Raw genomic sequence first — 17,627 nt, 5'->3', positions numbered from 1 at the left:
GAGTCTAATGCTGTTTCATCTGTTGGCATGGTACCCCGTTATTGTATTGCTTCCACAGAAAGATACGCTCCATTACCATGTTCTACCTCAACTGGGATAAATTGACCAAACTTTGCACTGAAATGATCAAAACTAAATCATCAAAATAAAGAAATTAATATAGATGAAAATCTCTATCCACTAGTGAATGGTAAAGAAATCTCACAGCTTGGAATTTCCACTTTATTTTAAAGTGGTGCCATATTGGAGGGAGGGAGGAGAATTGATTTGAAGGACATCTGGCGTGACTGGATTAACGTTTTCATTTTGAAGAGTCAAAAGAATCAGGCCTGAAATCACCATATGACATAATGAAGCCCCTGCTGTAGCAGGACACAAAATTTTTCCACCAGTATTGGGAGGCTAGCAGTTACCATTGTACTTCCTCACAATATTCCCAACATAGCATTGTGGGAAATAAAAATAGCACCCACCTGCAGTGTCTTGAAATATATTTACGAACCCAATCCTTTCTGCATTTTATTGTATTGAACTGTAATGGTTTTAGCTGGCATTGTTACCACTTGATGTATGTATGCACCATACTGGGATGCTGTAATATATTTGTCCCATGGTATAAATATTGAGTAAATAATAATAATAACAATTTTATTTTTGTATCCTGCCTCTTCTCGAAGGGACTCAGGGCGGCTTATATGGGGAATATGCCCAATTCAACAACAAATTAAAACCAACATAGATTAAAACATAGCTTGATAAAATCAATAACATACAATTAAATATTGGGGGGGGGGGACAGACAGACAATAGTGCAATATATTCTCAAATAGGACTGGAGGACAAAATGAATAAGAATATTAAATTAGAACTGAAGGAACAATGTCATTTAATGCTAAACCTATAGGACAAAGGACAGGGATAAAGTGCAAGGACTGATGGTGGTTATAGTTGGGGCTGAATTTCCTATGACTGTTTAATTGAAAACACAATGGAACATCCACGTTTTTAGATCTTTGCGGATTGTGGACAAGGTGGGTGCTGCTCTAATCTCCCTGGGAAGAGAGTTCCAGAGCCGGGGCTCCCTCCCTCATCTCCCACCAAGCGTGCTTGAGACAGTGATGGAAGCGAAAGAAAGGCCTCTCCCGCAGATCTAAGAGCCTGTGCGGGTTCATAGGGGAAGATGCGATCATGAAGATAGGCAGGCCCTTGAATTGAGCCTGGAAACTTATCAGCAGGCAATGGAGCAGTTTAAATGGGGCTTGACCGCTCCCTGTAACTTGCTCCAGTTAATAACCTGACAGCTGATCTTCGTACCAGCTGTAATTTTCAAACCATCTTCAAAGGCAGCTCCACATAAAGCGCATTACAGTAGTCCAATCTAGAAGTAACTAAGGCATGGATCACCATGGCCAAGTCAGACTTCACGAGGTACGGTCGCAGTTGCCGCACAGGTTTTAATTGTGCGAAGTCCCTCCCGGCCACTGCCGACACCTGAGCATCAAGCGTCAGTGCTGAGTCCAGGAGGACCCCATTTATAAATCTGGCATTTATAGATTTTATTAATATTCATTCCTTTTCTGTGATGTATCTTAACAAGCTTTATTGTAACCCATTGCCTCTAGAAGTCACTTAAGCCATTGAAAGAAGTCTACCTTTGTGCAATTAAGGCATCGTGGTCTCAAATTAAATGCACTTCCTTCTGGAAGGCTTCAAAATTTGTTAGAGAGTTATCTCAACAACCAAAACCTTAAAGAACAATTAATTATCAAGACAAATCAGTGACCTGGGTAAGAAAAGCATTATGAACTGAAAAACTTAAGTGTTAACCCTGAATCCTACTTTGAGTCCCAGTAATATAAATAATTAAAGGCCAGTGTAAATAAAGACTATGATGATGATGATGATTCTGCAAGAACATGAAAGATCTGCAGCTGAGGTGGGTGAAATCATTCACAGAACAACTCCCCATTCGACAACCCACTAAACTGGGCAGTATGGAAGAGTAGCAAGAGGAAAGCCATAGCTGAAGAAAACTCTTATCAACATGAAACGTAGCAGACATGTAGAAAAAGGTTATGTGATCTTGCTAAGTAAAAAATGACTTTTTCTCTCTTGTCCAAAATACTATGTGGTGCCACGTAAACAGTGCTTATTAACCCTACACCACCACCCTTCTATGAAGCACTCTGTTGTGGGGATATTTGTCCTTGGCAGGAGCTGGGAGACTGGACAGAGTTGAGGACAATATTGCTTTATTTATTGGGGGGCGCTGAAAAGGTCTGGATTGAGAGCACAGAGGTGCACTTTTCAACAGGGTATTAACTGTAAACACATCACTGAAACAAATGCTGGAGTGCTTTAAAAACTAGTACAAAGCCCAGACCTCACTTCTACTTAGATTCTGTGACAAGACTTGAAGGTTTCTGCTTATTAAAAGTCCCATCTAAGCTGATATTGCTGGAGCAGTTTTGCAAAGAGGAATGAGCAAACATAGATTCCAAATAGAGACTTTCCTCAGAAGACTTGCACTTGCCATTGCTGCTAAATGTTCTGCCACCAAATGATAACCTGGGGCAGAGGTGAGCTGGTGAATATTTATGCAACTAACAAGTAGAAGTTTGCTTTTGTTTACTTAATGTATGTGCCTCAATAAAAATATTGTCACTGTCATAATTTTCAGCATCTTGGGTATCTCAAGTAGTAACAGTGGCAATTAAATCTGTATCATTTCCAGGCAATGACACAACAAAACACAGAGAAACTAAAGGTGGGGCGCACACATACATCTGCAACAAACTGTAAAGCAAATAGCTAATATTTTAGGAATAATGGTAAATTCTTGTCTTGTTGTTTCTCTGGTTGTATCTTGCGAGGAGATAATAACTTGGTGCCCTTCTCATAAAGCCTGAGACTTCGTTGTGTGTTGGAGTCCAACTCTACATGGATGTAATCAGTTCTACACAAGGATTCTGACAACAGGGAAGAAGTAGCAGTAAACCTCTCAATTTTTGAAAGCACCTTCAAAGAGGACTAAAGCAAACTTCTTCCTCTTTTTCAGTACTGAAGTCTGAAGATTCAGGGTTGTATTTAAATTAATACAAAGCTATTTTTCCACATTGCAGTACTTGTGAAAGTTTGGTCTGATAACATCTCTCTCCACCTGTCTCTTTTTCCTTTCTATTTCTCCCCCATCCATGGCTTTCTGTGATTTTCCAAGTGAACTTTGATAACATTATCAAAGATCTTGGGGCTTTCTACACTTGTCACTGTGGAAGCTATTGTTGCTCTGAAAAAAATCAATGCGTTTACAGAGCTCGAGAGAATGTTAAGCGCATTTAAGGTGTTTTTAGATTTCTTGCAGGAAATTCCTCTCTTCCCTCCTTCTGAAGGGATGGAAATATTTTAGTGAAGTCAATAACTGCCTGAAGCACAGCTTGCCCAGCAGTGACAGCAGCAACAGCTGTTGGTGGAGGAAAAGCTATGAAATAAACTTTCTTGCTCTCATCTCCTTCTGGGAGGATTGGGGAGAAGGGGGACTGGGATGCATGGGAAAACAATAAGACTTTAGAGTTTGAATGTTTCAGAACAAAAACCAGAGAAGACAGTTTCAAGTTGACTTGATCCTTAAAGAAATCTTGGGTAGAATATCTATTTTTAACAAATTTTTGATACACAGCCACAGTCTTTTAGTCATAAAAGTCTTGCTTTAGAGTTGGAGGTTGATTTTGGTGCCATGTCAAGATGAAAAGTGATAGCTTGGCATTCTCTGGAGCCGGAGATGCTTATTTAAAGCCAGACTAAACGGATTCACATTTTTTGCAAGTGGGCTTGCAGGCAGGCAGTTTGTTTAACATGATCTGCTCTTTCACCCCTCCGAGGAAGCTTCTGGAGATTTTGGCCATGGTTCCAACACAGGCAGAGCGAAGTGTGACTTAGTTTTCTAGATGTAGTGGTGTTTTGCCCCATGGGGATTGCCAGAAGGGCTCTGAGAACCCCTCCATGTCTCATATTGTTACCAGTAGCTTCCAGTCTTGAGATTGTAATCCCTACAGGCATCCATGGGACATGCCCGTTCTTTTCCATCTGTGGGTGGACTTGTGGTAGAATTTCTTCATACTTTTGCCTTCTCTCCTAGCTGTAGACATCCTTACTCAGGCATCTTGTACAGTGGGACCAAGATTTCATTCTAGGTCAGTGAATGGAAGTGGAAACCACAGTTTCTTGTATCATCCAGGCAGGTGCATCTAAATTTTCCAGTATTTCTCTCACATTACCATCTTAAGTTTGTAACTTCCAAAGATTTTCCCCCACACAGGTTGAAAACAATGATCACTCTTCCACAGAAATGTGAAAAAAACACATTTTTTAAAAATAGGTTTTAGAGTGAGGGTTGAGCTTTCAAATGGGCCAATCTATTAGAAAGTCTCTGTTAAGATAGAGCTCAGCTGTAATCACATTTTAAGGATTGATGAGCTACCTACTTTGCAGTATCATAAAATGACTGTTGTTAGCATAGGGCAAAAGAAAATCAGGACCAAGGAGTATAAATAGCAACACAGTTGGATGTCTTTATGGCAGCAAACAGGAAGGAGAGAGGAGATATATGTGTGCATTGTTCTTAGTCTGAGTTCCTCAGGAACATAGTCATTTGTCCAGGTGTTTTCCATCATATATTAGAAGACAGTCCATTTCAAAGGAAGGTTGATTTCAGAAACAAAGTTTATGACTTATTACCTTAAACAACATTGGCAAGTATTAATGTATAACAGAACCATGTGCCTTCAATCACGTTCCTTACATGCAGTACTCTGGCATTACATTTTTGCTTTGCTGCAAAAACAAGCTTCAAATAAAACCGAGTTTATGGGAAAAGGTTTCTTCTTTTTTTTATGGGGGATTTCAAAATCATGTGAAAGATTCTTTCAAATGTTATAAAATCAGGCCTTGCTTGCTATTCGTAGAATTGCTGTTTGCAGACTTTCCGTGATGTCTAAACCACTTTTCCCCCTATAAAGATGAAGCAGTTACATAGCTGGCCCTCAAAGAGTTTCTCCATCCTTTCCTGAAACAGAGAGTGACTATCCTGGGCCCATTGAATAAGGACTCCCATGTTTATAAAGGAGCAAAGGCTTCACAGTGCTCTCCATGCTTAATAAAAGGGTAGATTGTTTGGATTGATTTTGTGCCATCTGAAAATAGTCACACAAAGCCTTCATGCCAAACAAACCTTGGAAAATCCCATCTCTAACCTATAAGAGAGGTTTTGCCGCTCAGTAGGGATGTATAACTTAACATGTATCCTAGTAACTGTTCCTCTCGTCCCCCTCTGGCTTGCACTCTATGGGAGTGGTGTCTCATAGTTCCTAAGGTAACAGGTGAGCAAGGAGGTAAGAGTAAGTTGGCTTATGGCAACAATAAATGAGTGAAGTAATTGCATGTTACCTCATTTTTCCACTGAAACATTTGGAATCTTAGGCTTAAAGTGAGTTTCTTCCACCCAATCTCTGTGTTTTAATTTGCCTAAATGGAAATGGCACTTGGACCCTCTTTAATGTCTTTTCAGAATGGAGTGGCAGCATAAATGCTTCTGTGAAATTGAAAACGAAGGCCACAGAGGGTTAGGCAGCCCTGTGCTCTGTTGTGCTAATGCTGTCACTCTTGACAGTGATTTACATTTGAAATTCCTAGAGGGTAAAAGAGCCAGACAGAGATCTAGAAGCCACAAACAGGAGGCAACAGCACATTATGACATATTTAGGAAATAGTTCATCTGCATGCCATAGATAAATCATCTTCAATTGTTAGCATGTTTAGATAGTGAAGGGATATATTTTCTAGCAGGTGATGATTGAAACAAGGAGAGCATCTCTGCCCATTTTCATCCTTTCCCAGAAGTAATGTGCTTTTTCACATTTCATCTTTCACTTGGGAAACCATAAACAAACATCATAATGCCTCTAGATGGGTCTCTTCCAAAGTGAAAATTGGCCTCTGATTAGCCTCCAAGGTGGATAACCATCTTGGAGTTCTTTCATAAAAGTGTCTTTTGTATCTTTCCCATACCCGAATTATTGATGAACTTACAAAGTGGTTTCCAAAATTCTTCTCTTTGGCAGTCCTCCCATACCAAAGGTACGAATTTCAGCCCTTTCGCAGGTCGAATCCTTCCAGGACCAAAATTTTTGGATTTGCCAATTTTATCCAATCCTTAACCCATATTAGAGCACAGGCTTCGAAGTATATTTTTAAATCAGGGAGGACAAAACCTCCTCTTTTTTGTGAATCAATCATTGTTTTATACTATTCTATGGTTCTTCCCTTTCCAAACAACTTTCATTATATCTTTATTCCATTCTTTAAAAAATTTTATGTTCCAAATTATTGATAAGTTTTGAAAAAGATATAAAAGCTTAGGCAATATATTCATTTTAATCGCGGCTATTTGACCTAGAAGTGACAGGTTCAGATTTTTCCATGCCTCTAATTCTTTTTTAATTTCTATCAATTTCTGTGTATAGTTGTTTTTCAAATTTGATTATTTTTTGCAGTAATCCAAATTCCCAAATATTTAAATTTCTTTACAATTTGAAATCCTGTTTCCTGTAGCACAATCTCTTGGTTTTTCTTAGTCATATTTTTTGTCAGGATCATCGTTTTCTTATTATTTATCTTAAAGTCTGCCAACTGGCCAAATTCTTCTTTTTTTAATCCATTTTTGTATATTATCTTTTGGGTTTTCAATAATACAGATAACATAATCTGCATAAACTCTGATTTTGTACTCTTGTTTATCGATTTTAATTCCTTTTAATTCTTGATCTTCTTGAATATTTCTTAGTAAAATTTCTAAAGCAAATATAAATATTAAAGGGAAAGGGGGCCCCCTGATTGTACCTTTACTAATTGAAAATTCTTCTGAAGCTTGGCCATTGATTAATATTCTTGCTTTCTGTTGTTGATAAATTGCAATAACCGCATTTTGAAATTGAAATCCCATGTCCATTTCTTAAAACAATGTTTTTTTTAAAAAATTCCAATTTAAGTTATCAAATGCTTTCTCCGTATCTAGGGAAAGCAATGCCAATTCTTTTTGATGGTAAGTTTCGTAGTATTCCAAAATATCTAATATAATTCTTATATTATCTTTTGAACTTTTTCCTGGTAGGAATCCTGCCTGGTCCTCTCCAATTCATTCCTTTAAAAACTCCTTTAATCTATTAGCCATAATTGTTGAAAAAAATGTGTAATCCATATTTAGTAGTGAAATCGGCCTGTATCCTTTAACATCGTCTTGTTCCGCTTCTTCTTTGGGGATCATTACTATATCAACATTTTTCCACATTGCCATAAATTGCGAAACCATGTTTTTTCAATGTTTTTCATCAGGGAGATGCAGGAAAGAAGGGGGTGGAAATGTTTATAAAAATTAGAAACCTGCAATATAAATACCATATTTTGAAAGTAATTTTGTTACATTAGGAACATGTACCATTTGGCTGACACAGAATTATCATGTTTGGTATATTAAAACTACAGTGTACTGAGAATATAATTGCAAAGTAAATATACTTTTCAAAAATGTCCCTTTTTGTTTCAAGTGGAGGTACAAGGATTTGAAATATAAAGAACACATGAACTGTAAATGCAATCTTTAGCTTCATCCAAATGGAGCAAATTGTAGTTTATTTTAACAAGAAGGGGTTGTGTGTTGCTGTTTTTGGAAGCCAGCTAATTTCAGTCTGGATTTTGTCATTGCCTTGTTATAACAAACCACACTTAAGATTTGGGCTAAGCTAAATGAACAGACCTTGCCAAGAAAACCCTGTGATAGGTTTATCCTAGGGTCACCATAGGTTGGAAATGACTTGGAAGTCACACAACAACAACAACAACAACAACAACAACAACAGCATCCCAGTTCAGGGTTCAATTGTAATGCTAGACTGTGATTCATTAAAAAACAGAATTAAAAACCCCTGATAGTTCTTACTAGGGAAAGGGGAGTCTGAAATTTGCTTTGGCTTGTTCCCAGCACAATAATCTATTTTATCATGACAACTGAATTGTTGGATTTCCTGTAAATGGATATTACCTGTGGAAGGTGGGTGGTGAGGAAAAAGAAACTTTGTCACTGGCCACTGATATTTTTGTGCTTTATTACTTTTATTGCCATTGCGATCTGCATTTAAATGTAAAAGCAGCTAAGCCTTTAAAATAGAAGCAAATAGAGTACTGCTCATGAAGTCTCACTTCACAGGATTTCCACAAATCTTGGCAAAACTTAGCCATGATTTCTGGCCAAACTAACCATATGCTCTGTGTTGTCGAAGGATCCTCTGAAGATGCCAGCAACAGATGCAGGCAAAACGTCAGGAGAAAATGCTGCTAGAGCATTGCCATACAGCTCAGAGACCACACAACACCCTAGCCTACTCTCCCTGTAGGTATCTAGTATTGGGACAGAACTCTGGGATCTTCTATGACAAATCAGATTTTCATTGAATGAGTTCAATGGGACTCACTCATCAGAAAATGTGCCCAGGGTTGCAGCCTTACTTGTTGCAGCTTTACCTGTTGTAGCCTCTGATGTGGTTCTTCTCCAACCCTGCCATATATTTCTTTGAATTATTTCCACTCATTCCTCATCTCAACAGATCTATAAAAGCTGCACCAAATTAATATTTTAATAGGCGTGTTAACGTCTTGACCAAATTTCATTCCACACACATTGTTGTTTTATTAACACTTTTATAGGTCAGGTTTGGCTGATTTTGGACCAGATGTAGAGGCACTGGAGCATATAGCAGATGCGTAAGTGTGCAAATGAGTGTGTGTACCCACACAGCCAAACAGAAGTCCTATTGTCCTTTCATAGTTGGTTGCAAATAAATACATGTTTGTTTTCTGAGAAACCTCATGCCTCTTAGATAATTGCTTCCAATTGGTTTAATGTTAGTGACTCAGCTTTAGCTCAGGGCTATGCAGTGGGTGACCCTTCACACTAAACATGCTCCACTAGCCATGCGTGTCAAGCCATAAGGGGCTTAAGAACATAACATACAGACTGTTTGCCTAGATTTGGGGGCGTGTGGGCATCAGCCACCTGTCTGACATCAGTGCACGGCCAGTGGCCCATGGGTTACACAGGCCTCTCAAGCTCTAATGGAACAGTAATATCTCCTCCGCTTCTCTTTGTAGAAGGCATTGATTTAGGCAGCTTTGCAATTCCCAGTTGTGAGTTGTCATTGCATTACCATAAGAGGACTCTGCTCTCTGTTCATGATATGTTATCAGAAGAAAGCATTTGTCCAGTAAAAAGTTGATCTGATAATAAATTTATCTTGACACTTTCCTCATTCCCACTACCAAGGGAGGAGATGGAAATTAGGCATTCTTTCCCAAAAATCCAAACTCTGCATGTTTCAGCTGATTAATTTGGATCATTTTATCTCAACATTTGAACCACTGCATGGGTTGTCATGAATTATTGGATGTCTGCTATTTTGGAAATGCTTACTTGAAGGACTCCTGAGGAAGAGTGAATTATTCCAGCTGTTGCTATATCGGACATAAATTTACTAATCATATTTGGGAAGTGAGGATGTAAGTGATAAGCAAAAGAAAGTATGATAAGAACTTTTGAATTTGTCGGGGAATCAAAGATGCTGTCTACTTTTGCTTGAGGAACAGATTGGCTGTAGAAGGAACTCCCAGGTAACACATAATAATGAAAGACATGGATCTGCCTAGATGTAGATTATTAGAAAACATACATTCTCTCCTTCCTGGATCTACTTCAAAGATGCTGCCTGACTCCAAGCATATTGTATGATACCAAATATTTCTCAGTTTTTAAAATCTGTCTTGTTTACCCCAAATGTGAATTCTTATGAGAAAGAGACCATTGAGAGAAACCTAGGCCATATGACTTGTGAAGTTTTATTTGATTTGACACAATACTTTGTTTTCAGCAATTGATTTGTGTGTATGGAATTATCTTGGATACAAAGGCTGATAAAATGGTAAGCTTTTCCAACAGCCAAATACATCTCTATTAGTCACACCAATTTACATTGGAGAAGAATATTAATTTTCTTTCTGTGGGGTATTTACATAAGAAGGAACAGCTCTCTGAAGTAGACTTCCAAAAGTTGAAAAGCAAAACATAACAAATCAGTAAGCAAGCCAAACATTACGAAAAGACTGCTAGTATTTAAAAATGTTATTCAGAAAATATAAACTTCTAGAAACATTTAACGCAACAGTATTGGAAACCATCTCAGTTGAGTAACTCACAGTGCTTTCTCATGGAAAGACCACAAAAACCAAGTGGACTGAAGAGGGGAGCAGGTTTGTTAAGAGGATTGAAGAGGGAGCACGTTTGCTTTCTGCTGCCCTGGAAACTAGAACTCGGAGCAGTGGGTTCAAATTACAGAAAAGGAGATGCCACCTGAACATTAGGAAGAACTTCCTGACTGTAAGAGCTGTTCAGCAGTGGAACTCTGCCTCGGAGTGTGATGGAAGCTCCTGGGTGGCCATCTGTTGGGGGTGGTTTGATTGTGCTTTTCCTGCATTGCAGGGGGTTGGGCTAGATGGGCTGTGTGGTCTCTTCCAACTCTATGATTCTATTATTCTATGACTTTTGAAGGCCTGTAATGGCAATGCAGGATATATACAACTGACAATGCATGCTGCAGTCATTGACCTACACCTGAGAGAGTTTGATGCCTAGTGCTATCATCCCGATTGTTTTTACTGTGAAAAGGGCTTGAACAGCTAGCCCCCCCCCCCCCCAAAATGACATTTTGGTATGGGTAAAGATGGATTTTCAAGTACCCTGCTTCAAACTGTATAGTGGTGTGCTACTCGAAATAATGATCCCTGGACCGATGCTAGTCTCTTAAACTATTGGCTGCTGGTTTCTGTTGAATTTCCTGGGAGAGAGGGGAAAGGGAATTGTAGTAAATGGGCCCAAATATGCCGTTAACAGTGATCCCTGACATGCTGGAAAACAATCATTGCCTGTACACCATATCAGATAGCCTGAGAAGCATTGGTGTAGTAATATTTTTTTGCCATTTGAACTCTAATCATTGACCCTGCTTCTTAGTGGGGGGTTGGACTGGATGGCCCATGAGGTCTCTTCCAACTCTACTATTCTATGATTCTATGACCCAATCTGGTAGGCATAATGTTTCTTTGCCCTTAGTACTTTTGAATGACAAGGAATTGATGGGACTCTACACCTGGATTGAAGATGTTTTAGAGGGATTATGTTGATGGACCTCATTTCAGTTGAGCTTCTAGGGAACTTGTAAAATCTGGATTTATCTCTGGGGGAGACCTTCAGACCTTATCTGCCATGCTGATGGAGTTTAAAAGCAGTTCACAGACAGTCAAATCTGGTAGAGTAGTAATGTGTCTATGTTAATGATATCCGCTGATTCCTGTATAATATAAGACTGACCTCCTTTTCCCCAGTAAGATAATTTCCCCTTTAATCACATCCACATTAAGTCCTGCTGCCTATGTTAAATATTTCCTAGATTTTCCCAGGATTGAATCTCCCTGTGTAGACATACTCAATTTAAAGACACGATACAACAGTGAAAGCACATAGAACAAGCAAGGGATACTCAGCATTATTGGACAAGCTGGCAGGGGAACTGCCTCTCACATTACTTAAGGCAGAGATTCTGGTGGGATAATTAACAAACTGAATCAAATATTGACTCGGCAATCCTTAGGCAGGTCACTCACCTCTCAGGCCTTCTGCCTAAGGACTGATAGAAATAGGCTACCACTCATCAGTCTTTTTATTCTTTGGGAAAGTGTTCAATTGCCAGCTATCTTGACTGTGTCCCTTGTACATGTACAAGAACAAACACGCCGAGAAGGCTTCTACGTGCATCTCCACTGATTCCATTTATTAGAATCATACTAGATTGCCACCGCCAAAATAATCCTCAGACGCCCGACATGAACCATGGTGGTCATTGTCCTGCTTACTTCAAAGAACCAGCATGAACGCAGATCAAAGATAGCTGCTCTCAAAACCAATTTTTATTGAAGAATACATGACTTGGAAAAAGTCGAGAATGACCTAATGTTTACATACAATCATTTTTATCACCTTTGTTGCAACGTCACACCACACGTAAATGTCATCATCAAAACCCCACCCCCTGTATCACATTACTACTATTCCCACACAGTCTACCAATTATAATTGTTTATACTTTCAACCCCGAGTTCCCATGCTCTTCTATCTTCTTCTGCCAGGTGCTTTCATGAGACATTCAGGATTATTTATGTTATGACTCCAAGTCCAGGGCTTGGAAATTCAGCCCTGGGACTTGGTTCCATGACATGGCGCCCCCCTTTTCTTCGTCCTCTTCTTCTGTGCTTCTTTCATCACAATTCTGAAATAAATCAAACAATAATCCTAGGTGTCCATTTTGTCCAAAGTACCCATATACTTTTTCAATAAACTGCGATGGAATACTGGATGTATTTTCCCCAAACTTTTTGGCAAGGCCAATTGGAAAGTCACTTCGTTTATCACACCCTGTATCCTGAATGGTCCAATATATTTGGGGCCCAGTTTTCTTGAAGGTAGCCCCAATTTGATGTTTTGTGTACTTAACCACACTAAATCCCCTTTCTCCAATTTATCGCCTTCTATCCTTTTTCTGTCTGCAAATGTCTTATACTTTTTGTGTGCTTCTTTTAAGGATGCAGTCACTTGACTCCAACATTCAAGCATTTGGGTTTTCCATTTCCCTGCCCCTGTTTCTTCATTCTCTGCCCATCTTGGCAATTGGGGCAGAGGCTGTATTTCATACCCGTAAACTACTTCAAAGGGGGTTTTATTCGTCACGGAGTGTATAGTCGAATTAAAAGCTAGTTCAGCGAAGGCTAGCCACTTAGACCAGTCATTTTGTCTCAAATTAGAGTACATGCGAAGGAATTGCCCAAGTGTCTGTTGAGTACGTTCTACTGCCCCATTTGTCATGGGATGAAAAGCAGAACTTAGGCTCCTTTCTGCTCCTAGCATTTCCAAGAATTTGTCCCAAAATTTTGCTGTGAACTGAACACCCCTATCACTGACCACCCTACTGGGACATCCATGAAGTTTGTAAATGTGGTTTATGTATAATTCAGCCAGTTTCTCTGCTGATGGTAGTTTCGTCAGTGCTATAAAGTGGGCCTGTTTAGAAAACAGGTCTAATACTGTCCAAATATAGCGATATCCCTTGCTAACCGGCAGCTCTCCCACAAAGTCCATAGCTACACATTCCCAAGGCCTTGTAGGTTCTGCTACTGTTTGTAATAGTCCCATTGGCTTCCCTCCTCTCGATTTATTTCTGGCACAGTCATCACATTGAATAACATGATTTTTTATGTCCTTTCTCATCCCTGGCCACCAACAGTGTTTTGCTATCGCCTTTATTGTTTTTGTAATCCCTGTATGACCAGCGCTCTGGTTATTATGGAAACGATGCAAAATCTTAATCCTCAATATCGTTGGGATATACAGTTTCTTTTTCACGAACCAAAATCCCCCCTTCTGCTCCCCTTTTTCTGCGTTGGATGCGATCCACTGATCTCCTTCATATGACTGTCTCAGTTCTTTTCCCCAACTATCTTCTTCGTCAAATTTGATAGTAGCCGCGCTCTCTTTTTGGGCCTGCGCTCTTGTACTGACAGCCAAACCCCATTGTCTATCGGAAAATAATGTTCCCTCTTTTGTTGTAGTTATGCCCTCGTGTTGAGGCATGCGTGAAAGAGCATCTGCCAATACATTCTGTTTCCCTTGGAAAAACTTTAATTGGAAATCGAACCTGCTAAAGTATTGTGCCCATCTAATTTGCTTGGGGGATAATTTTCGAGGAGATTTTAAATACTGGAGGTTCTTATGATCAGACCAAATTTCAAATGGGATTCCACTCCCTTCGAGGAAGTGTCGCCAGCATTCTAAGGCTTTTAATATTGCTAATGCTTCTTTTTCCCATATGGGCCAACATTTTTCAGTTTCACTGAACTTCCGAGACAAATATCCACAAGGTTTTAAGTTCCCATTTTGATCTTTTTGCAATAGTACTGCCCCGTACGCACAGTCTGAAGCATCGCAATGAATTATGAAAGGGCTCCGGATGTCGGGGTGTTTTAGGACAGGTTCTTCTGTAAAGTGTCCTTTTAGGGTTTCAAAAGCCTTTTGGCATTCTGGCGTCCAACTCAGTTTGGCGCCAGGGGCTTTCACTTTTGCTGTCTCCCCTTTCCCTTTTGTTTTTAAAAGTTCGGTAAGGGGTGCGGTTATTTGTGCAAATCCTTTTATGAACGATCTATAAAAATTTGCAAATCCTAGAAATGATTGCAACTGCCTCCTTGTTTGAGGTACTCCCCATTCTTTTACGTCTGATACTTTAGACGGGTCCATAGCTAATCCGTCCGGAGATAACCGATACCCCAGAAAGTCAATTTGAGTTTTATTGAATTCACATTTGGACAGTTTTGCATACAGCTTTGCTTCCCTTAGTCTTTGCAAAACTTCCCGGACCAATTCCACGTGCTTTTCTTTATCTTCGCTCACGATCAGGATGTCATCCAGAAATATGAATACTCCCCGGTACAACAGTGGGTGCAGTATTTCATTTATAAGCTGCATAAAGCAAGCGCTGCCATTTTTAAATCCAAAACGTAAAATTAAATATTCAAAATGGCCGAATGCGCAGGAAAATGCAGTTTTCCAAGTATCCTCGGGTTTGATTCTTAATTTATGATACGCTTCAATTAAATCCAGTTTAGTAAATATGCTCCCTTTCTTCAATACTGTAATCAAATCCTTTACTAAGGGCATAGGGTATTTATTGTCCTTAGTAATTGCATTTAAATTTCGATAGTCAATGCACAGTCTTAAAGAGTTGTCTTTCTTTCTTCTAAATAACACTGGGGCTCCCAGAGGGGAGTTGGATGGCTTAATAAAGCCTCACGCCAGGTTCTTATCAATATATTTCCTCAATTCTTCTTTCTCCTGAACAGACATAGGATACACTTTTGGTTTTGGTAAGTTTGCTCCTGGGGTTATTTCAATTTCTACTTCTATATTCCTTTTGGGAGGTAATTTACTTGCCTCTTTCTGATTGAAAACATCCACAAAGTCCCTGTATTCAGGGGGCAATAGCTGTTGGTCTATTTCTCCTGCTTCATCTCCCTCGTTCTCTTCTTCGGCTATTTTGCTTATCTCCAATTGTGTTTGTTGCTCTTTAAATGCTAGGCTCTTTCCCTTCCAATCTACTTCGGGGTTAGCCTGTTCGAGCCATGGGATCCCTAGTATGACATTGTATGTGGCAATAGGGGCTATCACAAAGGATATTCTTCCTTCCCATTTGCCTATTTTACATGGGACCCCCTGTATTTCCTTCGTAGATACTTCCCCAGCAGCAACTGATCCATCTAGCTGTGAAAATGCAATTGGGGAGTCAAGCAGCGTCTGCCGGCATTTTAGTGCCCCTGCTAATTCCGGAGTTATAATGTTCCTAGAACAACCGCAATCCACGAATGCCCTGCAGGTGGCCCGATTCTCTAACCCCGACAGGCAGATCGGCACTACCAGCATGCGTTTGTCTTGACTCACCAGCCTCTCTGGAGATTCTGGGGCTCGCACCTCCTCCTCCGCTCATCTCCCGGCTGCTGGCTTGGGCTTTGAGGTTTTTGGCGGCTCCCCTTTCCGGGCCCAACATTCTGCTGCTCGATGGCCCGTCTTCCCACATACAAAGCATCCCGGCTTAGGTCTGTTGTCATCTCCTTTGAAGGGGATCCCCGGCCTCCCTCCGGGTCTTTCCTGCTTCCTCGTTTCTCCTCGACCCCTCGCTACCGGTCTCTGCTGGCCGCCGCTGCCGCTCCGGAAGCGCTTTACTTGGGCCAAGGTGGATTCGACGCGCCCTGCCAGTTGGATCCAACCCTTTAGTGTTTCTGGGTCATCTCTGTGCGCCGCCCAACTAAAAACCTCGGGGCGTAGTCCCTCTTTGAATATTTCCACTTTGGTCACTTCAGACCACTCTGGCACCCTTTCTGCGAGATGGAGGAATTCCTCTGTATACTCGGGCACCGTTTTGTCCCTCTGCTTTATTCCTTTAAGCTGATCTCGAGCCCTCAATTGCTCTAGCTGGTCTCTAAACCGGTTTTCCAGTGCGGCGAGGAAGCGGGGCACTGACCTCAAGCACGGGTCGCGTCTGGCATGTAATTGCACATACCAGCTGGCTGCTCCCCTCTTTAGCGTGTTGCCGATGGCCCGAACCATGCTTCCTTCGGAGGGGAATGTGTGTGCATTGTCCTCCATGTATCCTCTGATGCCAATGAGGAAAAAGTTCAGTTCGGATGATTCCCCTCCGTATTCCAGTTTGAGCTCTTCTCTCCTAGGCATCCATTCTACGGCCCGTTGCTGCTGTATGGGAGGTCTGTGGAAGGGTTGCATCGGGTTCCCTTGGGCTGCCCCTTTGAACACGCCGCGTCCCATCCCGGCGGTCGTTCCCCGCGGCTCCCGAAATTCTGCCGCTGCTGTCGGCCCTTCCACCCATCCGAATGCGGGCCTCGCTGTAGCTCCCGCACCTCGCCTTCCTTCGTCATACGGCACATCCTCCTCCCCTTCATGGATCTCCGGCTCCTCTTCGCCTTCCTCCGCCAACCCACTGGACCCGATCCCTGGTCCCAATGGTCTTTCAACCCCGACGCCCATTCGGGGGGTTGGGAGTCCTGTTGGAGTTGGCGGCCTCAGAGTTCCCAGTGCTTGCTGGCGCTCCACCTCGCGCGCCATTCTGTCCCGGAACTCCAGCTCCTGCCAATATTCCTCGTCCCCCTCGCCGCCTGCCGCTACGGGGCTCCGCGTCGAGGCGCGCTGGCCCCTCTGGCTCCAAGCCTCATCCTTGTTCGGCTCTCTGTCGGCGCCATCTCGGGTGGGCTCCTTCAGGAGATTCTCTTCCAATAGTGGCACCAATCTCCCCACGGTTTCCGACAGCCTGGACAAATTGGTCTCCAGAATGGATAACCGCGGGGCAACGGTCTCCGGCATGCTCCCTCCAGATCCCCAACTGGTTTCTGCAGCTGCCGAGACGCCTCTTCCTCCTCTGGGAATCCTCTGGGTCACGCCGTTCGGTCTGGGGTACCCCGTAGAGGAAGCTATAGCTTGTAGCGTTTCTTCCCCCAGCGGCCGGGCCTCTGGCAAGGCCTTCCTTGCTCCTTTTGGGCTTTGATCGCCCCCTCCACTCATTTTCACTTCACTGCGACTCCGCAGGAGGGTGAGAACGGGATTCTCGACTTTAATGTCCTGCTTACTTCAAAGAACCAGCATGAACGCAGATCAAAGATAGCTGCTCTCAAAACCAATTTTTATTGAAGAATACATGACTTGGAAAAAGTCGAGAATGACCTAATGTTTACATACAATCATTTTTATCACCTTTGTTGCAACGTCACACCACACGTAAATGTCATCATCAAAACCCCACCCCCTGTATCACATTACTACTATTCCCACACAGTCTACCAATTATAATTGTTTATACTTTCAACCCCGAGTTCCCATGCTCTTCTATCTTCTTCTGCCAGGTGCTTTCATGAGACATTCA

The 17,627-nt window shown here is 41.5% G+C and overlaps 1 protein-coding gene and 1 long non-coding RNA gene across 5 annotated transcripts in view; both read left to right on the top strand.

Annotated features, from left to right (window-relative positions):
* jade2 (jade family PHD finger 2) overlaps positions 1–17,627 on the top strand; it is a 202,354-nt gene that overhangs the window by 53,496 nt on the left and 131,231 nt on the right. The window lies entirely within an intron of this gene.
* The window catches only part of LOC134296165 (uncharacterized), a 32,095-nt gene continuing 14,468 nt past the window's right edge, over positions 1–17,627 (top strand). The window contains exon 1 of the long non-coding RNA XR_010002746.1: positions 1–11,992. This is a non-coding gene — a long non-coding RNA (uncharacterized LOC134296165). The remainder of the gene's footprint in view (positions 11,993–17,627) is intronic.

The sequence above is a fragment of the Anolis carolinensis genome, chromosome 2 (genome assembly GCF_035594765.1).
Source record: "Anolis carolinensis isolate JA03-04 chromosome 2, rAnoCar3.1.pri, whole genome shotgun sequence".
Classification (NCBI taxonomy): Eukaryota; Metazoa; Chordata; class Lepidosauria; order Squamata; family Dactyloidae; genus Anolis; species Anolis carolinensis.
Note: the sequence above shows the minus strand (reverse complement) of the source record. Positions and strands in the feature narration are given on the sequence as shown.